The following is a 26,101-nucleotide window of genomic DNA, read 5'->3' as shown; positions in this document are numbered from 1 at the left end:
ATGGCATATACAAAATATGCAGCCTGGCCAGGCACACTCTGGGTCTTTATACTTTTGTCCTTTCATTGGCCCTACAGTTTTGTTTTTTTCCTTACTTCCCTACATGGTAATTCGGCCATAAAGAACAGAGTCAGAAGTCCAAAATGAAAGAATGGAAGAAATGCTAGATCTTGAGAGAAGATACCAGTTAAGAGATACTGACTTCGGATACAGTTAAGATATTCAGATACTCCAGGAAAGTTCTTTCCTCGGCTGGGCCTCTGTGTAAATGGGGTTGAATCCTTTCCAGTTCTATCTGTTCATTGGGTTATTGTGAAGATTAAAAAAAAATAGGCTAGGGCTACTTTTTAAAGCCAATATATTACAAAATATAAGTACTCTTATTTTTACAGCTAGGAGGTATGTGATAAAATTACATTAGTAAGTTGTGTGATTAGACTGGATCAATTCAATGTTTGGTTACTCAAATTATATTTACTTGGAGAAATACAAGTTATAATCTTATTATTTAGTGATAACTACTTCAAACTACAAACACCAGATCCTACAGTAAAAGTTCTGATTAAGCAAATCAGTAAGGATATTACTGGATATAATAGAAATAAGATAAAGGGCTAATTTGCAAATAAATAAATAAATAAAAGAAATTAGTCTTTTTCCTTTAAAATTAACTTAGTGGATTGAGGTAGTTTTCCTACCTTGCATTAGAGGAACTATATGAAGAATCTAAAACTTAATCATCTGAAGTGCAGAGTGAAATTTGCTATTTTCTCCTGTTATGACAAAGTGTAAGAAATCCTGACCGAGAGAATATTTGTCCATACTCTTGATCAGAAATATTTCCAGAGTTTGAAAGTCTCCAGGACAGAGAATCCTTTTTAATTTTAAAGGGGGTAGATATTGAGAATGATGTGCAGGACAGAGTGTTATCTGCACTTGCCACAGCAAAGCATATTTTTAAATGCCTGGTTTTATAGGCTTCTCTTGGCAGACTGACCTTTCTGTAGAGGAGCTTATCTTGCTGTGGAGTGCTATTCTCGGGTCTCCTGGGGTTCAACGAGCTATGAAGAAGCAGAGTCAGAAAATAAAGGGGTCGTGGGAGCCAACTATACAAGCAACATAAAGTTTCTGCTAAGTTAGAAGAACCACTGGGACTCCAAATGTGGTTTTACAACTTCCTAGTTCACATCCTACTCAGCTGTTCTGAGAAAAGGAACCATGGAGAAGCTCAGCCTCCTGGGGACAGAAGGGAAAAAATAAAATCTTTCCTATAAGGGCAGAGATGGAAAAGGCCAGCTAATGCAGTATAGTTGTAGAATTCTAGGAACAAACACCAGAATGCTCAAAATGGGGGCCTGAAAGAGTTGGAGTAGCTTGCAAGCCCAGATGTGCATAGTCTAAAAGTGATTTACTGTGGGAAGATCAGGAACTTTCAAGTCAACCACAGTGGGCTTCAACATGCCACCCACCTCACCCCAACTCTGTGTTAAATTCCATTTTCATATCTATAAAGTGAACCCAAAGATAGCTACTTTGTAGAGTGTTAAGAGGATTGAATAAGATAATGTGTAAAAAATACCTACTGCGGTATTTGCATGGCTTACACCCCTGATGGAGGTTTCTTTTTCCCCCTATTATGAATGCCAATGCTAGAAGGCACATCTCTCCATGGGGCATGGAGAATGAGCTGGGCCTCACCAGTCTGGAGGCCTTCCACCTGAGACCCATATTCTGCTTGGGATCTCAGGGCATGTCACTGAGATTTTTCTGATCTTCAATTTAGTCAATGTGAAATTGTGTTATAATAATCCACCATCTCATGTGGTTGTTAGGAGCATTAAAGGAGAAAATGGAAGCAATTTTCTTTGTGTGTTAATATTAGCCCCATTATCATCATCATCATTAGTATAAGGCAAGAGAGTGAAGAAATATATCTTCTCCCATTCCCTTCTCTTATAAAGACACTCGTTATTAGATGTAGGGCCCACCCTAAGTCCAGGACGATTTTATCCCAAGACACGAACTTAATTAGATCTGCAAAGACCCCCTTTCTAAATAAGACCACATTCATCAGTTCCCTGGGGTTAGGAAAGGGTCTATCTTTGGGGGGATCACAATTCAACCTACTACATGGAGTCAGATGTTAAGAATATAAATTGACATATTATGCAATGGCAAGTAGTGATGATGCTCTAAGCAGGGGTCCTCAAACTTTTTAAACAGGGGGCCAGTTCACTGTCCCTCAGACCGTTGGAGGGCCGGACTATAGTTTAAAAAAAAACAACTACGAACAAATTCCTATGTGCACTGCGGGCCCAGGCGAGTCGGCTGCTAAGCAGGACAGGCAGCGGCACCCGGCGGGGCGGATAAATGTCCTCGGCGGGCCACATGTGGCCCGTGGGCCGTAGTTTGAGGACCCCAGCTAAAGAATAAGGGAAGGGGGTTAAGGATGAATGGGGATGCCTTTCTGAGAGAGCAGTCAGTACAGGTCTTCTGAAGGTGACATGTCAGCCAATAAAGAAATGACACCATGAGAGAGTAAGGCATGCAAATAATTGAGGGAGCAGCAAATGCAAAGACCTGAAACAGAAAAATCAAGAAAAGTTGGGGTGTCTGGAAACACCATGAGGGTGCAGGGTGAGTGCAGGAAAGACATGAGGAGTTGTTATGGATTGAATGTCTGTGTCCCCTTAAAATTCATATGTTGAAATCCTAACCCCCAAAGTAGTAGGGGTGGGACTTTGGAAGGTAATCAAGTCATGAGGTGGACCCTTCAGGAATGGGACTATTGTCCCTGTAAGAACAGACATGAGAGAGCCTCCTCCCTGTTCCTGTTCTCAGCATTGGCAGGACACAGTAGAAGCTCATCTGCAACCCAGCAGAGGAACCCACCAGAACCCGCATTACTGGCATCCAGAGCTGAGACTTCCAGAACTATGGGAAACACATTTCTGTCATTGCAAGACCCCAGACTATGGCATTTGGGACAGCAGCCCAATGGGACTGCACAGACACAAGGAGGGGGAGGGTTTGATTTTATTCTTCGTTTGATGAGAAGCCAAGGCAAGCAGAGTTGTCTGCACCTTTAAGGAGGATGCTTCATTTTAAACCAAACCCTAAACACATATTCTTTTCTCACACAAATAGCTCTGCTAATGTGACACAGCTCCAGGAGCAGTTATTTGCCCATATTAGAAATAAACTCAGCTTTTCCTACCATTTCTGTTCATCATCTGCGTTCCACTGAACACATCATGCATCTGCATAAATGATTCCTTCTGCCTGCATGCCTTCCCTGTGTGCCTCCTTCCTCCGCTGGCGTCAGTCCCCTGTTTGTGTCACCTCCCAGAAAAGGCCACTCCCCGTTCCTCCCTCCATGCTCCTGGGCACCTAATGCCCTGAGCACATGCTGCCCTGCACTGCCACTGTCTGTGTATAACCCTACCTCCCCCACTCCACTGCAGTCTTGTATGGTCATGTCTACATCTTTTCATCTTCATAATCCCAGAAACTAGCCAAGTGCACGATAGGAGTCGAATAACTGTTTGTTAAATGTGTGAGTGAATCTTGCTCTCATTCAGCTTGAGTTTTGCCTGGGTTTATTTATCCCATCCCACTACTTCATGAAACATAGACTCCCTTTTGGTATTCAGTGAATCTGTAGAAGGTAAGTGCCAGGTCACACTCTAAACCAGTGGTCGCCATGAGGTCCGAAGGGTTGGAAACCGCTGCTCTAAACATTTTTCTTACAGTTTATTAGAATCACATTCAAGTACTGGCCTATTGCTCTTGGTTTGCAAATACCCCAAGAAGCAGGTACGTGGCAGCTCTTTTCCCTACAGTGAGTTTGAGATAGCTGGGGCAATGGGAGCTGCATTAACCTGTCAGGGGCCACACACCAATCCGTGCAACCAAGGAGCCAAATCTGTGATTCGGGTTATTGTTTTCTTCTGTCCCTGCTGTGCACTGAGCTCACAGAGACGTGCTGTATTTGTCATGCACCTGAGTTCTGAAAAATCAATGAAATCTGTGAACCACAACACAGACACACACACACACACACACACACACACACACACACACACACACACACACACAGTGAAAAGAGACTGTCCCCTTTAATTATGGCAGCATGAATGGACCCAACCACTGTGGCCTTCAGGGACACTGCCAGGACAATGGGGTGTGGGGAACCATTTAATTTTTTGTATAAATTTCTCCTCATTGAACTTTCTCTAATGGAAAACCCAGAGCTGAGTATGTGTCATTGTGTTAAAGCATTACGGCTGCATGTGGGAAGAAGAACACACCAAAAAGGATACCTGACCATTTCAGACAACGTATGTTCTCAGTTATTGGTGGGAATAAGAAGCATTTCAGGTGGACTTCTTTTAAGTAAATACTGAATATGTCCAGTGAGCTCAAGAATCTAAACACAGAGGCCTCTATTACACATCTAGACAAAATTAGGATCGCTGTGACCAATGTCCCAGGTAGTTCCCACGGTTGTCAGAGTTCATATCTCAACTCCAGATCCAGGTCCAGCTAGCTGGTCTATGGGAGGCTGGGAGCATGCTGAGCCAGGTGTGTTGTGGACACAGCTGCATGCTGTGAAAATGCATGCTCAATGAACCTGGGAATCATTTTTCAGATGCCAAATACTGAGAGAAAAGTGTCTTCTGGCTTGCTGCGTCTCAATGTACTATTGAGGTAAATGAATTTTGCTTGGTTAGTTTCTAAAGCCAATGATTTATTTCAAAGGGATGAGGTATAAAAATACATTTGAGAGCATGAGAAAATGTTTTAGATCATTGGCTCTAAAGTTGGAGAACCTTTAAAAAAATGATTACAAGGATATTGATATGATGGCAGTATCTTTTTTACTTAGTTCTTTCCTTATTTGAAGTGTTTTGTCAATAAATCTGTTAGGGCCATGGCTCAACTATCACTATATCCAATTCATGGGTCAAAACAATTAAGCCTGAAGGAGTGAAATGACTTGCCTCAGTCCTCACATCTCTAGGTGTTACATATAAGACATGGAAAAGGACTCAAGTCTCTTGTCTATTGGTTCACATGGGAATAAGAAGTTAAACCTCCTGAGATTGGTTAGTGTCCCTGAGGATGGGATGGTGTGTTTTCTTTCTTCCAGGCTATTTCAGAAATTGTTTGCCATACTTGTTTTTCCAAAGGGTCAGTTACCTTGAAATAACTCTAAAGGGCAGTTCATTGCCAAGAGTCTCCTATGGAACACTAATTCCAAAATACATCAGCAGACATTACTTAAAACAATGCAAAAAGTTGTCAAGGAAAATGCTGGGTTAAGGTTTGTGAAACATTTCTTTACTATAGTGCTTACTGCCATCTTAAATAAAAATATGCAGCCCTGGCCTATGTGGTTCAGTATTTGAGCATCTTCCCGTGTACCAAGAGGTCGTTGGTTCGATTCCTGGTCAGGGCACATGCCTGGGTTGCAGGCTTGATCCCCAGTAGGGGGCATATAGGAGGCAGCTGAGAGACTGAGAAACATATTAAAATACAAAAATGTGCATTCCATTATCTTCCAGTAGTGGGTAGAATACACAGGAATTCCTGAATATGTTGGTAATGGGACTATTTTTATTATTTTTCACCTAGAAAAATATTTAGAAAAGCTTTGCCAATGGAAATCTTAGTGCTCTATAGTAATGGAACTTCCTACATTAAATATACTCTCCAGTTAAGGTAGACGCACAGTAAATTATATTGTGACAACACTTTTGTAATTATCTCAGCTAGTTTCACCATGAATATGACCACAGTCACAGTATTTCACACTCATTAAGGTGGCAGGAAAGCTCAGAAGAGTAAAATACTGTATTGGGGAAAAAATAGAAATAATAATGAAAATTGCCTCCAAATATACTTATTCTTTAACTTGGTTATAGAATAATATCCTATATAAAGATAAAACTTATGATTCCAGTAATATTCCAGTGGTGATTTTATGAAAATCTCTCCTCTTTTGAGCTCCCTGATAATCAAGATTTTTCAGAGAACACTGTGCCCTTGAATGGAGAGTAGGGAACAGGTTGGAAGGGAGCTCAAATCCACCTCTCAGATCCCATCAGCATCGCTCCCTGGTCCCTAGTGCTACTTGGCAGTGTTTTGGGGACACCTTGAGATAGTGGAGCATTCTAGGCACCTTCCTTCTATTTTCCAATTTTGAAATCCAAAGTCAAACGTTTCCCCAGTGACTTAAATTGACACATTCAGGGCATAGTGAATCCAGTTTCCTTCTCCTGGGGATGTCATGTATAGCATAGTATATATAGTTAACACTCCTGCATTGTGCTTGAAGGTTGCTAAGACAGTCTTCAAAGTTCTCAAAATAAGAAAGAAAGAACTGTATAACTATGTGAGGGATGGACGTTAATTGAGCTTATGGTGGTAATCGTTTTGCAGTGTATACTTATGTCAAATCATAATGTTGTAAACCTTAAACTAATATAATGTTATATGTCAATTATCCTATATAATAAAGAGAAAATATGCAAATTGACCATACCTCCACCACAAAGGTGGCTGAGCCTACAGTGGAGGCGGGGTTTCTGTAACACAAGATGGCTGCATCCATAGTGGAGGCAGAGTTCCCTAACAAGCAAGCACCAGGGACCTGAGGCCGCACTCCACCCCCTGCCCTGTCCCAGGGGACCTCAGGCTGTGCCCCTCACCCAGCAGGGCTTGATGGGGGACCTCAGGCCACGCCCCCCACCCTGGCACCAGGCCAGGGGACCTCAGGCCACATCCCTGCCTTGACACCAGGCCAGGGGACCTCAGACTGCGCCTCCCGCCCAGCAGGGCTCAACAGGGGACTTCAGGCCATGCCCCCCACCCAGCAGGGCTTGACAGGGGACCTCAGACTGCACCCCCTGCCCTGGCACTGGGCCAGGAGACCCGAGGCTGTGCCCCCTTCCTGGCGGGGCTTGACAAGGGTGGGACCGGCTGGGTCTGGATCTAGCCCAATGCAGGGGGTAGCCGGGTCTGGGTCTCGTGCAATTTTGAAGCACACGTGGGTGGGCAGGGACTTGACTCTGAGTCCCGTGGTGCGCCCCAGACTCTGACAGGAGGAAGATTTTCATATACATTTTACTAATTTTATTTCATCTCTGATACTTCTATTATAGAGAAATGGCAAATAGCAATATTAAAATATTTCCTCTAATTAATCCCCTTTTAATGTGCATGAATTTCATGCACCGGGCCACTAGTATCTCAATAAAACTGGGGGCTTGGAGGGAAAAATAAGGTATCCAGGATGGAGTGGGGATTCTTTGATCAGAGGTGGTCAGGGGTGGACCAGCAGTGGAGAAATGCAGACGGGACATAGGAATGAGGGCAAAGAGTGCTGATGCTAATACTGAGTTGCTGGCTGAGAGTCTGAATAGAAGCCCCCGGTGAGGGGGAGGTGTTTCTGATGCTTTCTGATTTTACAAGGTAGCTAGAGAGGCATGCTTGGGCTGCCAGTGTCTGCAACCAGAAACTGCCCATAAACCAGAGGGCACTGCATCCAAGGGCTGGGCTTCAAATGAGCTTCACTGTGGACATGTGCAGGTAGTGTGAGCCTGTTACCTGAAATAAGATGTAGTCTGCATTTTCCAGAGTTTAAATTTACCAAAGTAACACAAATCATACCTTGCTAGCTTCTAAAAAAAGTTCTATCTTACCATGTGGCATTAGAAAGACATAGCTAGGTACAAAGACTAAGTATATCAATAATATATAATTAGATATCAAAGCAAAAAAAAGTAATCTCTTGGTTGCTTAGAGCCATGCTATTATAATAAATTAATAAGAACATGAAGCAAACATTATATAGATCATCCAAAAATAGTACTTTTTGAGTGGTATAAGCAGTTCTTACTTGGCCATTTACTCTTTGATGGTGTGACTTCCTAAACCTTTGTCATTTCTGTACGATGTATTTCATTGAGTCAATACAATTACTTTGAACCCACGTGCATAAGAGGGTCTTTCTCTAAAGAGTTCTTAAATTATTGGTTGAGAACATGGGCTTGGGTATCAGGAGGACTTTAATTTCCATCTAAGCTCTGCCATCTGCTTTGAGCAAGACAATCACATTTTCTAAGCCTCTGTTTTCTCATCCGTAAAAAGCGGGGATAATAAAAGCTACTTAAATAGGTCTATTTATGGGTAAATGTGATGAATATAAAGGTTTAGAACAGGATGTAGTACATAACCATCAGGAAATAAATGGTGAAAAATAATCATAATAATCACTCACTTTTAAGGGTGATAGAAGGGAACTCAAAATTCATTCCATACAAATCTTTCACAATTCGAGTAAAGACTTTGAATTGCTTAGTTCTAAACAGTTTCAAACTACTTTCTACAATTTATTTGACCGTATATTACAGACCCAGCATTTGTCAAGCTCTGAGTAAGCAAAGACAATTCAAAGCATTAACATTCTTGGTGAATGTATATATAATAATTATTAAAACCCAGATATATTTAAGAAAGCACCTATGAGAGCTGCCCCTTGCCTTCAGGTTGTACAGTGGGGAAACAACACAGGATGTGTCCTGTGACTTGATGGAGGTCTCCATAAGGCTGATGGGAGAACAGAAAGAACAATGACTCGGTCATGAAAGTCACTTCACAGTAAAGGTGGTGAAGGAAGAGATGGAGCAGGTGGACATGTCCTTCGAGGTCGGCAGAGGGAACATAAGCACCATGTCACCAATGAGAAAACCAAGAGGGTGTTGTGCTGAGTGAAACAAGTCAGACAGAGAAGGACAAATGACAGATGATTTCACTTATATGCAGAATCTAAAAAACAAAACAGAAACACATTCATAGATACAGAGCTACAGAGAACCTTTTGATGGTTGCCAGATGGGAGAGAGATTACGGGGGGATGAATGAAAAAGGGAAATAAATTAAGAAATACAAATTGGTACTTACAGAATAGTCAAGGGGATGTAAAGTATAGCATAAGGAATATAGGCAATAATATTGTGATAACTGTGTAGGGTATCAAATGGGTACTAGATTTATTAGGGTGATCATTTCCTAAATTACATGAATGTTGTACACTTGAAATTAATATAATAGTGTATGTTGACTCTGATTAAAAAAAAATAATTATTTAAAAATAGTTCTATCACACCTAAAAAAAAAGAGAGAAAATCAAGAACTTGAAAAAATATATCAATTGTTCCTAGCCCCATAGCATATTAGGGGCAGAGTTAGAAATAAAATTAGGCCCCATGAGCCAGCTCTACTAATATTTCTATTCTTTAAGTTCCAATATGTTTCTTATTATTCCAAACAAATATCTAAGTTTGCAGAAAGAAATTATTTCAGAACTTTAGTTCCCCTGGGGATAACTTTTTACTAATTTTTTTTTCATGAAATTTGTTTTCTCTTTCTTGATTTAAGCCTTTACTTGCTCTATTTAATTTTACTTTGATTTTTCCCTTTTTTTTAAATCTCCTTTGAGCATATTTCATTCTCTCTTTATAGACAGCAATTTATTCCCCACCCCGAGGAACTAATTTATGTATGTTTTAAAATATGCAAACAATGTAAATATAAATAGGCCCCCAATGATACTTTATGGGATTCTAAATTGAAACTTGTTTCACTTGGTGTTGCCTGATGCACAATGTCCTGACCTTCAGGTCATGTCCCATTGGGCTACTCTAACTGTAAAATGAACTCTGCATCTGCTAATCAGATTATTGGATCTTCAAGTTTACCATAACTCTGATTAAAGGCCCTTACAGCAAATGGACTATGGCTATTTCTCAACTGAGCCTTATTAAAATTTAAAGTGTATCCATAAATACGTAAGTGTCTATTATAGATCAAAGTTCTGAAACTTAAATATTCACAATATACAGCTCATTTTACAAAACCACAGATTCAAAATTCCTGAGAGCCAAAGAACCTTACTAGTTAGAACCAAATAATCTTAGTTATTTCTGCAGTGAGTATACTGTGCTCCTGTGAAGTAACTTCTTTTGTAGCCTGAGAACACATTTGATTTTATATGGGGAATTCAGGAAATATATCTTCCATTCATGGAGCACTGTTGTTATGTTAATGTCTAAACAATGGTAAGGCCTCATGTAATATTACAGTATTTAATGCATCAGCAAGGGAATCATTGGGGGCTTACTGATTGATGTGATTCTGGCCCTTTGAAGAGGTTAACAAATTGGGGCATATTTCCTATTATGATTGTTCACAGGGCTTAGAAAGCTGTAATTCTATAACACTCCAGGAAGGTTTAGATTGATGCCTCCACAATGACCAACGAGGCCTGTTCTCACAGATACTGAATAGTCTAGACTACATGATTCAGAGAGCAAAAATCAATGCCGCAAAAAAGAAAACAAGCGATACAATTAGAACTACATTTTGATTTGTTGATTTGTGATGGAAGCATTTTTTTTGGTATTAAAGTTACTGGTCTATTAAACCCCATGGGGAAAAATAATGGAACTCATTACATGGAGTGTTCCACTTTGCCACATCTGGAGTCTGAATTGCACACTTATTAGTTATGTGCACTGAAGCAAGTTAAGGAAACAGAGATTTGTAATAAAATAACCTTTCCCATCAGGGGAGTTTCAATATCCTCAGGACCTTTTGGAAGTATTAGTGGGTATACAAAGAACAGTGAAGTGTCTGTTTGTCACCCACTGTCCAAAGTGGACAATAAGCACTAGAAAAATATGGGGTTTTGTTTCAGCATCATTCCCTGATAGGAAGGAAAGAAAGACGGAGAATCCATTAAAGACTAAAAATAAAGGGCAAAGAATCACAATTTTCTTAGACAGCATAGAGACAGGAAAGTCTGTTTAATCATTTCCTGAGACCAAAGACTAAATAGAAATTCAGAAATTTGTTTAATTTCCTCCTACCCCAAAAAACTGATGTCACAGACAACTCACAGGATGTGTCATTTTAATTTTGGTCATTTTCACTCTGGTGAACAGCAACGGTTCTTCTGGTTTCCTCGTTTTGGGGAGTGAGCCAGTTTGAAGCACATTATGTCTTCCATCAGAAACACCAAGCCAAATATATTAAAGAAGCAAATGTTAATGCAATTTTATCATTTACTATCATAACTAAGGAAAGGATTATAATAGATGTCATTCATTGAGCATTTAGTATATTCCAGGAGAGGTATGAAGCATTTCACACATTATGTCATTAATCCTTAACATTGGCCTGCCTCAAATCACTACTTTTTATTACAGAACCCATCTTTGCTTTCTGACTTATCACATGGCCCTCCACACTGTTCATTTATGAGAAAGAACCCATCCCTTGACTGGAAGAGTGATCATATGACCCCAGGCTGGTTAATGAGAACCTATGACAATAATTAGTTTAGGAGTGAACATGCAATTACAGCCTGGCCAGTGTGATAGGATCCTGGGATTTTCCTGAAACTATTCAATTAGGTGAAAATTCCTCTCATCACTGTGGACATACACTAAAAAAGTATTTTCCTTTCTATCTCCCTATATGCCCTTTTCTGTCCTTCTTAATAATACTAGTAGCCAGCTCATTCACCGTAAAAACAACTGTGGAGGAGTCACTTTTGTATGCAAAGGAAATAAACTGAGGCTTTAATATACTTAGTTCTAAAAGTGGCTGAGCCCTGGAATATAAGACTGTCAATGTATTATTGAAGCATATCAGCAATTTTGGAGGAGTCAGAATGAATGATTAGAGTTTAAGTGGTTGTCGTTAACATTTAATTAAGAGGTGGATAAGCCATTTACTATTGATATTAAAGAGCCATTACTGGCATGAATGTATCTGAATGGCTCCTCCACCTCTCTTTGGATAGTTTGTAGAAATCCCTTCTAATTAAAGTGCTCATTGTTTACCTCCAGTAAACATTCATGCTTAAATTCTTCCAATCAAATGAAATGGAGTATTTGGAGATTTAATAATGACTTGTTGACTTTTAATATCAATACCAAATAATAAAATCATGTTTATTATGTATCAAATATAACCAACACAAAGAGAAAGTAAAAGAAAAAAATCATGTTGTGAACTTTATATTTTACAAAAAGCCAACAATATCAACCCCCTGCTTAATCAGTAATGTGTTTTAAAATTTGAGAATGTATGCACATTCAGATAAGATTACATCAACAAATTTCAGGTTTTAACTCAGCATGAAAAAATGTTTTGGTCTAAAAATTATTCAGGCTCAAGATACCAAAATTAACAAAAATACTTTCACATTTATATTCCACCACTCAACACGCTCAAATACACAGAACCCAAAATATCTTTTGCAATTATTTTAATTACTGTTACCTTTGATTTATCTTACAAGGGTAGTGCATTTGAAATTGTAATTTCTCATTAATGTCAGCTACACTTTACTGGATTTTAAAACCTTATTTCTTTGTTGGTGAATCTGATATTTGATCCAATGAATAGAAATAAATAACCAGTTTTAACCTCAAAGGATCAGTTTTTGTGAGGCCATGACTTTGTAATGCTAATGTTTATTATATATATATTTAAATATAGATACATTTTCCCACAAGTATATTAGTATATATTGGTAGAGGAATCAACATATTGAACATTGATGCAAACAAGAGATAACTTCCGTAACTTAATGTTTTTTACTTTTAAGTGTTTAAATTATTTCTCCAGTTAGGACAGGTAGAATAATGGAATGTGCATGGGAAAGAGAAACTGGGAAATCTCATTTTTATTTAAGGTCTGTAGATACCTTGCTGTGTGAATTCTGTCATATTGCTTAGCCTCTGTACCCTACTATGTCCAAATTGAGAATGCTTTTACTTACATTTCAGATCTCCCCACAGTTACTATAAGAACCAATTGGGATAATAAATGTAAAAGAATGAAAACTACAAAATATTAAATTAAGGATGGCCTTGTCCATCAGTTACTACAGAGAAGAGGAAAAGTGATTTTGACTAGAAGAGAGGGATAAGAAGAGAGGAACAAAGTGATACTGCTTGAAATGGGTCCTGGGAAATATTGGACCAGGATCTCAGATGAGAAGACATGGCAGGTGAGGAAGAGCTCATGAATTGAAAGGGACAGGATTATGTATGGCCTGTTTTGATCACCCAACATTTATGTCATCTCTTTAGTCAACTTAGGGGATCACCTAAAGCTTTTGAAAAATGAGAAGGAAGGGAAGGAGAAAAATAAGAAATAGAATAATCAAATACACTTTAGTATATCTAGGATAGTAAACTAAGTGTTTCTTTATCTAGTTCCTCAATTTTGTAATATAAATGTAATTGTCACTTAATTCATTTATAGATGAAAAACTAAAAAGTACATTAAGGATTACCTGAATCCAAAACCATGCCTCACCACTACATCCTACTCCCATTATACTCTTTTGCAAGTAGATTGTGGTTCATTTCATTTTCGTGTCTAAAACGTATTTACATAGATGATTTATGTGGCCAGTTTATGAGAGCAGAGATGAGGTTCTTGGTCCTAAATGAGATGTAGCAAGCTGAGCAGAGTGAATTCCCCAGTAGATAATTCAGAAAGCAGGGCTCAGAAATGAGGACTCACCCCTCCACAATCTATTCCTCAAAAGACTTAATATTTAACTTAGATGAAAAAATACTCCCATCTTGGAGGAAGAGGAGCATATGACTCCCCTTCCATGTTCCCCTAGAATCATAGGTATTGGGGGAGTCCTCCATCTGTTCTTCTCACTCAGGTTCCTGCTCTTTTCCACAATTGGTATCAGAGTGAATTCATTAAGAGCATGAGTTTTAATTCTAACAAATGTAGAGGCAAGTCATATTCTACTTACTGGCTGTGTGACCTGAGGCACGTTCTATAAAATGGAGATTAAAAACAACATGGGATAGTTTAGAGCTTTCATAAATATGAATATGTGAACTGCTTAGCCTTGAGTCTGGCATATAAGTGCTCCAAAATGGTAACTATGTGTGTGACATGGCTCTTCATGTTTCACGTCCATACCAGTATCATCTACAATAATAAAAGGGTAATATGCTAATTAGACTGGACATCTTTTAGATGTCATTCTGAACATCCATTCTGACGAAGCCAGGGCTGGAGGGAAGCCAGCCCGGACCCAGGTGCCTGCAGGTGGCCCAGGGGAAGCCATCCCGGGTCCCAGGTGCCTGCTGGTGGCCAGAGGAGGGAAGCTCAGGTCCCGGGTGCTGGAGGAAAGGAAGGAAGGCCTGCTCTTGCACAAATTTTCATGCATCCGGGTCTCTAGTATATATATAAAAGCCTAAGCAACTGGTCGCTATGACATGCACTGACCACCAAGAACAGATGCTCAATGCAGGGGCTTCCCCCTGGTGGTCAGTGCACTCCCACAGCCAACCTTCTGCAGCCAGCCAACCTCCCACGGTCCCTTCCCTGGCTGGCTGGCCAACCTCCCAAGGTCTCTCCCCCAAGCTGTCAGGCCTCGATCAGCCCCGATTGCCAGCCAGGCCGAGGAACCCCACCATGCACAAATTCGTGCACCAGGCCTCTAGTTTCTTATAATATGTACCTACTGCATTTATTTGTATAACAATAACATTCATTATGGCTTCATAGCTATTCAGTAGTCATTTATAGAGTACCTATGTATTAAGTATTGTATTGGGTACTAGAGAGGAGAAAGGACATAAAAAGATAAGATAAAGTTCCTATCCTTGAGAAGCTCATGGGACAGTCAGGAGTGGACAGAACTCTAAAGAAAGTATTGGGTACAAAATGGGATAAGAACATGAGGAAAACTTGTGACAAACTCTGAGCAAATTAATGAAAGCTTAAAAAAGGAGTGACATGCCAAGGGAATTTGGATATCTAAGTAGTATTGCCCTACCAGCTAGCACAAAGGGGTCAGGATGCTCTAGTTAGAGAATAGTACTCAGTAAGCAAGGATATGGTAGCAAGCACATATTTTAAGGACACTAAAAGGCATTAGGAATCATTGAAGCAGCAGTCACATGGAGGGAAGAGTAAAGATATGAGAAGATAGATATAGTCGATCTCTGGGCTGTGAGAGGCCTCTTGTTCCACAATATATAGGCTGGGGGTACGGAGAAGGGAGGAATAAGAATTATTTTTAAGTTAATGTTGGCAATGGTGTGAAGGATGGATTGGTCTGAGGATAGATTGGCAGCAAGGAGACCAGTTAGGACACCAATGCCACAGTCTCTGGACAAAAGATGATGGATGTATTGATCCAAGACAGTGGCAGTAAGGAGAAAAAGGAAACACTAAGAGACATTTGGGAATAGAATCAATATGTATTGGGGACTGGATATGAGATAAGTAAAGAAACAAATGTCAATATTTCTAGTCTTAGAAAGGGGGCATATGATGAAATATGGGATGGAAACAAGAAATATAAAGAGGAGCTGTTACTATGTCATTATTTGGAGTAGATTAGTCTTCTTTCTACCCTTTTCTGGCCCCTAATCCAGTGGATATCAGTTAAAAATCCTATATAATAAAAGGGTAATATGCAAATTGACTCTAACTGTGGAGCAAGGAATGAACAGTTGCTATGATGAGCACTGACTACCAGGGGACAGACGCTCAACACAGGAGCTGCCCCCTGGTGGTCATACTGCTTCCACAGGGGGAGTGTCACTCAGCCAGAAGCTCACTCATGGCTGGCCAGTGCAGCAGCGGTAGCAGGAGCCTCTCCCGCCTCTGTAGCAGCGCTAAGGATGTCCGACTAATGGCTTAGGCCCATTCCCTGGGCTGCCAGAGGGCTCCCAGGCTGCCAAAGGGATGTTTGACTGCCAGCTTAGGCCCGAGAGTGGGCATAAGCCAGTAGGTAGACATCCCCTGAGGGGTCCCAGACTGCGAGAGGGTGCAGGCCAAGTTGAGGGACACCCCCCTGGGTCTCTAGTAAATAAATAGAAACTCAATTTTTTGTTATGAATTTCTTAAATATAAATTATGCCTGTCTAATTGAAACTTGTAGAAATCTAAGTCATGTTAGGATTTAATAATGTTCCACAATTAAATAAGTGATAGCTCTTACTATTCAGAACCACATTTAACTAGCCATCCAATTATACTGATATTAAGCCATGTTTAGCAAGATCTGTATAATATAACTTGTGGGATAATAATCTTGAATAATTTTTTTTTCTAATCCTCCAAATAAACCAGAAAGCTGGATAACTAGACTGAGATACCCTATTTTTAGGTGGATTAAGAGATTTAGGTCTGCTTAGAAAACAGGCATATATTGGTTGCTGGGGGAGAATCAGATTTTCTGAAACATCAAGGAGTCCACAAATGCAGCCTTACAAACATATAGAACATGAAGAAAAATTTTAAAAGATAATGCATCAAATTATCTCCATATAATGATAAATTTGCACAAATCAACAAGGAACTGCCAGGCTCAACTCCAACTACTTCCTTAATACCATGAGGACTACCAGTATAGAAAACTGGCATTCCCTATTATAAATTTTAGAAATAAAATTTTAAAAATTCAATTATGGACAACAAACATGTATTAATGATCTCCTATTGTCACCATGACAGTAGTAGCTAGTTACTTACCCAATATCTATTCTTCCTTCCACTTTAAGAACAGAACTCTGATTTTATTAAGATTAGCAAGGTGCCCAATCTTTTCCTATTTTCTAATGAAACTATGCATGACCAATGGAATATAAATTAAAGTCATTGGACATCTGGGGAGAATCTGCAAATGGGGTTTTGACCTATGTGGAAGGGGAATCCTTTTTCCCTCCCACTATTCCTACTTCCTTTATTGAACAGTATCTTTACGGGCCAAAACTCAAGAATAGAAATATGCATTAATCCTTGTAGAGCAAAAAGAAAGGAACTCTATGTCACCTTGATTCAGCCTACTGCTGGTCTTCATATATGTGATACAAAAATAACACTAATTTATATAAGCTAATTTTATTTTCTGATGTGTACAACCAAGCCTTACTAATATGTGCTATAGACAGCCATGTGCTTAGAACTAGGGAAGGCAGAGATATAAAAAAGTGTGATATGGGAGACCGTAGAATAAAGGATGTAATCCTATTACACACACCTCAGTAGTCTCATATAAACTAAAAATGGATGAGGAAAGAATTTACATTTGCTCTCATGACAATGCTGAGTATCATGAGAAATGAGCACCCGATCACATAAACCAGAGTGGTTAGTCATGGGGTATCTTAAAGCCCTATTTTATTTTAGGAACCTGTGTGGAAGAAAGATATGGTTCTTACTTCTAAACAGTTTATAGACTAGAAGGGAGGGCAAATGAGTACTTGATAATAAACAACATGTATTATGGCCACAAGAAGGGATGCTATGCAGCTTTCAAGTCAACAAATGTTCTCCCATGATGAAATGCCCTGGGGAGAAAGATGTGAATGAGAAACAATATTATTGTAATTTGATACCCAGGTACATAGGAGGAGGAGAAACATAATCCAAATGGTATTATAACATGATAGACCTGTGTGAGTTTAATAGTCATGGTTTTAACTTTTTAGAAGTGACTTTGTTATGGGTTGAATGGTGCCTCTCCCCCCAAATTCATATGTTGAAGTCCTAAACCACACCACTTCAGAATGTGGTACATGATTTTATTTGGAAACAGGATTATTACAGACATAATTAATTAAGATGAAGTTAAAGTGAAGTAAAGTGAGATTCTAGTCCAGTGGTTCTCATCTTTTTAATGCTGCAACCCTTTAATACAGTTCCTCATGTTGTGGTGACCCCCAACCACAAAATTATTTTCGTTGCTACTTCATAACTGTAATTTTGCTACTGTTAATGAGTCATAATGTAAATATCTGTGTTTTCCGATGGTCTTAGGCTCTACAGCAGCAACACAGATATTTACATTACGATTCATAACAGTAGCAAAATTACAGTTACAAAGTAGCAACGAAAATAATTTTATGGTTGGGGTCACCACAACATGAGGAACTGTATTAAAGGGTTGCGGCATTAGAAAGGTTGAGAACCACTGCTCTAGTCAATACAACTGGTGTTATTGTACAAAGGAAAAATTTACACACACACACACACACACACACACACACACACACACACTAACACATACCACACACAGAGATAGAGGTCTGGATGACACTCTGCATGCCATGAAATGTCAAAGATTGCAAGCAAAACAACAGATCTAAGGAAGAGGCATGAACAGATTCTTCCTACAGTCCCCAGAAGGAACAAATCTGCTGACAATTTGATTTTAGACTTCTAGTCTCCAAAACTATGAGGAGATTCAATTCTGTTATTTAGCACCCCCCCCCCCCACCCACTTTGTGGTACTTTGTTATAGCAGTCTTAGCAAACTAGGGCAAACATCAGTGAAATTTATTAAGTTTCTCAAGACACATTTGTGAGTCCCATGTGATGAGAAAACTGATGTTTAACTGATGAATAAGCCCACCTTGTGTCAGGTATTTCAACACAATGACACCTGAGAGAAATTGGAAAAGAAACTTCACTTTTTAAAGAGGAAATAGCCCTCTTCAAAAATTGCTTTCAATGAGTGCTAGTAAAGAAATTGAGTAGAAAGTATAAGAGTTTTTTAAAATGGTATGGTATTATGAATTTGAGAATTAATGCAATTCTGAGGATACATTTTCCAAAACTGAGAAAGCTATTCTGTACAAAGCACAGGGGAACAAGTTCAGTAAGTGATGTAAAAACGGGCACTACTGGAGGTTCAATGAATGGAGTCCAGCTTGGGGTCAGGGAGGGAGGTGGCATTTGAAAAGAATTCCTAAAGGCGTTCTGTCAACTGGGGTCCGGTCAGGAAAACAGAAACCACGACAGGTGTTCTGGACAGAGGGGATTTAACACTGGGCACTGGTCACTCAGGTGCTGAGAGACTAAAGAAGGCCATGAGGTCTTCTACTCCATGAAGATGTAACCAAGAGGTCAGCAGCTTTAGGAAGCAGCTACCATCCCCCAGGCTGAAAAAATAAAAGAATTTCGAATGGGTGGCTCCCTACAGTAGGAGATCCAATGACTCAGAGGAGAGGGGCCAGGGTCATGCAGGTACTGAAGCCGCCCAGAGGGCGTGGCCAGGTTTGGAGGAACTGCAGTGAAGCTGCCTGGTGCTCCTACCTCAGATGGTGTGAAGCCGGGAATGGAAGTTTCCACAGAATTTGGTGGCTGGAGCCATAGTGGTTTGTCTCCAATGGAGAGCGAGGCCCAACCTGGAAGCCACAAGAGTCCTTCTCCTCATCTGTCTCTTTCTAATACCCTGCCAGGGACTCCCATGGGGAAAAAATCGACCCAGAAATTTCCTGGCGATGGGGTCTAGGAAATGTAATTTTTGGAGTCTTAATCCCAGCATCTCAGAAAAGAGTAGATAAGTAGGTAACAGATGAAGGGATGTAAAGGTTTCACTGACAGTAAATAGTATAAAAGATGTCAGTTGAAATGACTGGGGACAGACAAAGAGGCTAGAATAGATGGGAAGGTAAGTCAATGATTTTGATTCCCTGATATGTGTCAGGAATGGGTCTAGGTGCTAGAGACAGTAACGTGAGCAAACTAGATAATACTTACTTGTGAAATACTTAATTTATCTTGAACTGCATTGGGGAACAATAGAAAATGACACTAAAAATAGAGGACAGGAGTCCAGAATTGTATTCCAGATGGCTTGTGTCACCAGTAAGAGGGAAATGCATATAACCCAACAACACATGGGTAATCTTCAGTGGTTCTTGACACTGGGTCTGCATATCTATCAGTGGATTAGCAGTGTTAATACAGAGAACTTCAGCCCTAGCCAGTTTGGCTCAGTGGATAGAGCATCAGCCTGCAGACTGAAGGGTCCCAGGTTTGATTCCAGCCAAGGGCAGATGCCTGGGTTGCAGGCACATCCCCAGTAGGGGGTGTGCAGGAGACAGCCCGTCAATGATTCTCTCTCATCATTGATGTTTCTCTCTCTCTCTCCTCCTTCCCTCTCTGAAATCAATAAAGAAATATATTTAAAAAACAAGATTTGGGGTCTTTAAAAAAATATATAGAGAACCTCATAGAACAGATTTACTTTTACTAAAAGTCAAACTTACTATTTTATTACCAAGAGGCCCAGTGCATGGATTTGTGCACCAGTGGGGTCCCTCGGCCTGGCCTGCACCCTCTCACAATCCAGGATCTCTCGGGGGATGTCAGACTGCTGGTTTTGGCCGGATTGCTGCAGGCCAGGCCAAGGGACCCGACCAGTAAATGAATCCATGCACTGGGCCTTCAGTATGCATATAAGATATTTTATTAATCTCTTCCCGCCCTCCCCTCCCCCCTTTCCCTTTGAGATTCATCAGTCTGTTCCATGTTTCCATGCCTGTGCATTGAGCATTTGCCCCCTGGTGGTCAGTGCATGTCACAGCTACCAGTTGAAAGGTCGAATGGTCGCTTAGGCTTTTATATATATAGACTAGTGGCCCAGTGCACGAAATTCGTGCAGCGGAGGGGGGGGGGTGGTGTTCCTCAGCCCAGCCTATACCCTCTCCAATCTGGGACACCTCGAAGGATGTCTGACTGCCGGTTTACAGGGATTGGGCCTAAACCAGCAGTCGGACATCCCTCTCACAATTCGGGATTGCTGGCGCCAGCCGCTCACCTGCCTGCCTGCCTGCCTGCCTGATTGCCCCTAACCACTCTGCCTGCCGGCCTGCTCGCCCCCAACTGCCCACCCCCTGCTGGCCTGCTTGCCCCCACTTTCTCTCCCCACTGACCTGCTCACCCCTAACTGCCCCCTGCTGGCCTGCTCACTCCAAACTCCCCCCGCCGCTGTCCTGATCACCTCCAACTGACCCCCATTGATGGCCTGCTCACCCCCAACTGGCCCCCCTGCTGGTCTGCTTACCCCCAATAGCCCCTGCATCCCATCCTGGCCTGATCACCCCTTGGTAACCCAACGTCCCAGCCCCTCCTTTTTTTCTTTTTTTTTTCTTTTTTTTTTTTCAGCGCCTCCTTGAGCAGAGGCCAGGGCCGGCTGGAAGCAAGTATCTAGGATTTATTTATCTTCTATAATTGAAACTTTGTAGCCTTGAGTGGAGACCAGGGCTGGCCAAGGCAGGTGGGAAGCTTGGCTTCCTCCATCGCCAGGGGCAACTCAAGCCTCCTGCTTGCACCAGCTCCATGGCTGCCACCATTTTTTGGGGGGATTTATTTATCTTCTATAATTGAAACTTTGTAGCCTTGAGCGGAGGCCAGGGCTGGCCAGGGCAGGTGGGAATTGTGGCTTCCTCCATTGCCAGGGCAACCCAAGCCTCCTGCTTGCTCCAGCTCTGTGGCCGTCTGCCATCTTGGTTGGGTTAATTTGCATACTCGCTCCTGATTGGCTGGTGGGCATGGCTTGGCACAGCGGAGTGATGGTTAATTTGCATGTTTCTCTTTTATTAGTGTAAATTATTAACATCAGTATCACCATCACCATCATCATCATCACCACTGTATTATTTTTTATCCAGCACTATTATGTGGCAGGAATTGAGCACTTTCCTTATATTAGACAAACGCTCTAGACCAGCCTTGGGCAAACTACAGCCCGCGGGCCGGATCCGGCTGTTCTATCCGGTTCTCTTGCTCTCCCCTCCGCTTCTTTACTTTGAATTTATATTAGTTTACACAAACACTCCATCCATGCTTTTGTTCCAGCCCTCCGGTCCAGTTTAAGAACCCATTGTGGCCCTCGAGTCAAAAAGTTTGCCCACCCGTGCTCTAGACAATACTGTGGAGTAGTTATTAGGACCCCTATTTTATATGGGAAGAAACTAAAGATCAGAGGTGATAAATTATTTGGTCAAGTTCACGTTGATTATAAGTGTCTGAACCTGAATTCAAACCCAAGTCTAACTCCAAATACCTTTCTCTTAAACATTACTCTCTACTACATCTCAGTAAAGTCATCCAGACTCACACATTCTTTCAAAATATTCTAGACAGTGAGGCCATTTCAAGCCTCAAGTACCACCTGGCAAATTGAGGCATCTTTCCCAGTGAGGAGCTCAGATCACGTATAATCCCCTCTGCGTATTTCCTCCTCTCATTCTCCCCGTTTAAGGTCTGTCACAGCCCTCTGAGATGACAGGCTGAAGGATGGTGATGAGAAGGTGGAGACAGAAAGTTCACAGACAGGAGAAGCTGCCAGGAGTGGACAAGAAGAAGGTCACAGAGGACACATCTGGGAGATGACAGCCCAGCTGTTTCAGCATATGTGCAACCGGTGTGCCTGCATGCCCATGCAGATTGACCCAGTCGCTTAGAAAAAGGAACAGTCTCACTCAGGAATGCAGAAGGATGGGCTGTGGTTGCTCCATATCCTGAACCTTAATATTTGGCTCTCTCTTATACACATAAATGCGGTAGACAAAACCTCCACATAAACAAGCAGCAGGTGCACTGGAATTTTCTGGCCAAGATATTAATGCAACTATTAAACCAAGCTGATCAGCGGAAGCACATATCCCCTGGTTTCCCTGCAGAATGTGGGAGGAGGAAGGGAGAGTCGAGGAGGCAGGTTAAATTAAAACTCATCTCCGTACAGAGGGCACTTACTGCCCTGAGTAGGAAGGTACCTAGGGACACAAGAGTTTTAATTGTGTGGAAGTAAAATCCAGAGCCTGTAAACTCTGGGATGTGTAAGATTTAATCAAAGTGCCCACACAAATGCAAAAGGATTTAGAAAAAGGGAAGCAATTATAACAACCCTGATAATATGTAGCTAGTGCTATGCTGAGTGTTTTGCTTATATTGATACCTCATTATTACATCAAACTTACAGGATCCTAGAGGCCTGGTGCATGAAATTTGTGCACTAGGGGGGGTGTCCCTCAGCCCAGCCTGTACCCTCTCCAATCTGGGACTGCTTGGGGGATGTCTGACTGACAGTTTAGGGGGATTGGGCCTAAACCAGCAGTCGGACATCCCTCTAACAATCCATGACTGCTGGCCTCCAACCGCTCGCCTGCCTACCTGCCTGCCTGATTGCCCCTAACTGCTTCTGCCTGCCAGCCTGATCACCCCCTAACCACTCCCCTGCCAGCCTGATCAATGCCTAACTGCTCCCCTGCCAGCCCGATTGCCCCCAATTTCCCTCCCCTGCCAGCCCAGTTGCCCCTAACTGCCCTCCCCTGCAGGCCTGGTCACCCCCAAATGCTCTCCCTTGCAGGCCTGGTTGCCCCCAACTGCCCTCCCTCCCCTGCAGGCCGGGTCGCCCCCAACTGCCCTCCCCTGCCAGCTACCTTGTGCCGGCCATCTTGTGACCACATGGGGGTGGCCAACTTGTGTGAGGGTGTGATGGTCAATTTGCATATCACCTCTTTATTATATAGGATACTAGTATATGGTATGCAGAAACTGAATTTTAGAGAGGTAGAGTAACTTCCCTAAAATATAAATATTTTAGAGCTATACAAATAAACACACACATATATTATAGATATAGAAAATAAGATTTAGAAAGAGAATTGGAACCTAGAACTGTCAAAATTAGTAATTACTATCACAAACTGCCATACCTTACATCTTAATTGCTGGAGATGTTTCTATAAGAAATAACCAGATTACTTAAAAGCATATACTTGTATTCTAAAGAATCTGTCTATTTACAAAAGAGCTTGCTACTTGTCAACAATTCTGGCAAATATGTATTTTGGCAGTGTGATATGTTATGACTAGTATGAATTTCTTATTTTAACAAAATCTCCTGCTTTTTTTTTTTTTTTTTTTTTTTTTTTTTTTTGCTAGATATGTCAGCAAACCTTGGTTTGTTCTGCCTGATGAGTTTAAAGTAAATTTACCATGCCCTCTTTGATTGATCCTGTAATACATTCAAACTCTAGGGCAAAATAAATTTAAAACACAAACCCAGGGCACATTACTTTTAAATGTTGTGTAGGATATCATATAGCTAAATCAATAAACACCACAATAAAAACAATTTTGTCAAAATGGGTCGTAATGTCTTATATGCATCCCTATTCATGCATTCTGTCCATTTCTTATCATCTTCCTTTGAACATCCCCATGCATATTTTATATAACAATTGTATTGACAAATGCATGGGTCCACCGAGATCACTCATCCTTCTGAGTCTCTGCATTGTTCTCTCTCTACCTTTTCCCATTTCCTAACTATACTCCCAAATTCAGTTTGGTCTTCGTCTCTTGAGAAAACCTTCCCTGACTTCTCCAGACAGATGAGGCAACCCTCCCAGATGTTCTAAGAGTATCCTGAGCAAGTTTTTGTCACCACTGTTCAGTTGTGGCAATAATAGTAGGGGCAGTCATCAGTAGTACCAGTGTTAGTGGTGCTAGTACTAGCAGCAGCAATAGTAACAGTAATAGTGATGCTGACAACTGGACTTACGTCATCAGCAGCAACAGTAATTGCCAGGAATGGAACACATCCTGTGCCAGACACAGGGCCAGGAGCATTAAATGCAGGGTTGGGCAAAAGTAAGTCCACAGTTGTGAGTACACAAAACACAGAGTTTCTTCTTGTGTTATTTTTCATATGACAGCTTTACAATTGTAAAACTACTTTTGCCCACCCTTATATATTAATGCTAATACATCGAAGTCTCATGGGTTAGCATGCACTATCTGCACTTCACAACTGAGGGAAAATTAATTTCTTCTTTATCAATGGCTATTTCTCCCTACTTATCAGTTCTTATTTTCTGTCTTCATGCTGCCCGCTCTTTTCTCCCCAAAGAATTATCTTCTGCTGAAACCGGTTTGGCTCAGTGGATGGAGCGTCGGCCTGTGGACTGAGGGGGTCCCGGGTTCGATTCCGGTCAAGGGCATGTACCTTGGTTGCAGGCACATCCCCAGTGGGGGTGTGCAGGAGGCAGCTGATCGATGTTTCTCTCTCATCGATGTTTCTAGCTCTCTGTCCCTCTCCCTTCCTCTCTGTAAAATATCAATAAAATATATTTTTTTAAAAAAAGAATTATCTTCTGCATTTATATTAGTACTACTGCTTTTATGATTTCTAAGAATTGATTTTTGTTTATTTTTTATATTCAATCCCATTCTTCTCCTTTTCTTAGGTTTACTTTATTTCTTTTTTTTTCTTTTAATAGTTTGAGCCTAGGTGCTTAATTCATTTAATTTTTCACACTTTATTAACTGAAGTATTTAAGCCCGTGAATTTTCCTGCAAGCAATGCCTTATTCGGGTCCTGTACTATCTGAATCCATATTTCATCAATTCTCAGGCACAAATACATACATAGGTCATTTTATAACACAACTTAGAGTCCAGAGATGCCTTCATCAAAGGGCAGGCATATGCATGTGTTCATTCACTCGGATCCTCTTCGATCAGATGACAATGGTTGCCAGGAAGGCTGAGGTCCAGACCTGCTGTCACCTTGGGAGCCTGCACGGCCTCATCCACGCTGGCCCCGATGCCATCACTAAGGGGGAGTGTGAGCATGATTGATGCTACAAGAGCTTAGTTTAGCTGTTGTTTCAAACACTTTCACTTTGTTAATGCAAAGTTTTCTATGTAGACTTTCTGAGGAGATCAAGAAAGTACCCATCCAAACGTTCAAAATGGGTATCAGTGGCTTAGAAGAAACTTCCAGAGATAATAAAGGGGCCCATCTCTTATGTAATGTACATCCAAATGCTCTTGGTGGCAGGGTGGATGAAAATGCTAAGGAATAATAAAAAGAGCTGAATTCATAGTTTATTGGCAGAAATGTTCTTCTTAATGAATACAAAATATCCATGCATCTCACAACTGATGTTTTCTTAGACTTGGTGAAAAGGCACATTTCGTATCTTTAAAATTATGATTTACTGGAAATGAACAATTGTGTTTTTCTTTCCATTTTTATCTATGCATCTTTAGGAAAGGATATTTTAAAACATCCAGGTTTTACTGGCTTTTCACTTTCCAGACTTGTTTTTAATGTTAAGCTTTATTGTATGAAGATAAAAAAAAAAATGTTGTCTAGCCCTAGCCAGTTCAGTGGCTGACCTGCAGACTGAAGGGTCTCGGGTTCAATTCCGGTCAAGGGCACGTACCTAAGTTG

General features: G+C 41.0%; 1 protein-coding gene across 5 annotated transcripts in view; it reads right to left on the bottom strand.

Annotated features, from left to right (window-relative positions):
• The window catches only part of KCNIP4 (potassium voltage-gated channel interacting protein 4), a 995,976-nt gene that overhangs the window by 645,762 nt on the left and 324,113 nt on the right, over positions 1-26,101 (bottom strand). Inside the window, exon 1 of one of the 5 annotated variants that reach the window (XM_080640389.1) lies at positions 998-1,061. The exons of the other annotated variants lie outside the window; for them this stretch is intronic. The gene's annotated coding sequence lies outside the window, so the exon portion shown is untranslated. Of the gene's footprint in view, positions 1-997; positions 1,062-26,101 lie in introns of those variants that run through there. 5 annotated transcript variants of the gene reach the window in all.

This window comes from Plecotus auritus (genome assembly GCF_963455305.1).
Source record: "Plecotus auritus genome assembly, chromosome: 1".
Classification (NCBI taxonomy): Eukaryota; Metazoa; Chordata; class Mammalia; order Chiroptera; family Vespertilionidae; genus Plecotus; species Plecotus auritus.
Note: the sequence above shows the minus strand (reverse complement) of the source record. Positions and strands in the feature narration are given on the sequence as shown.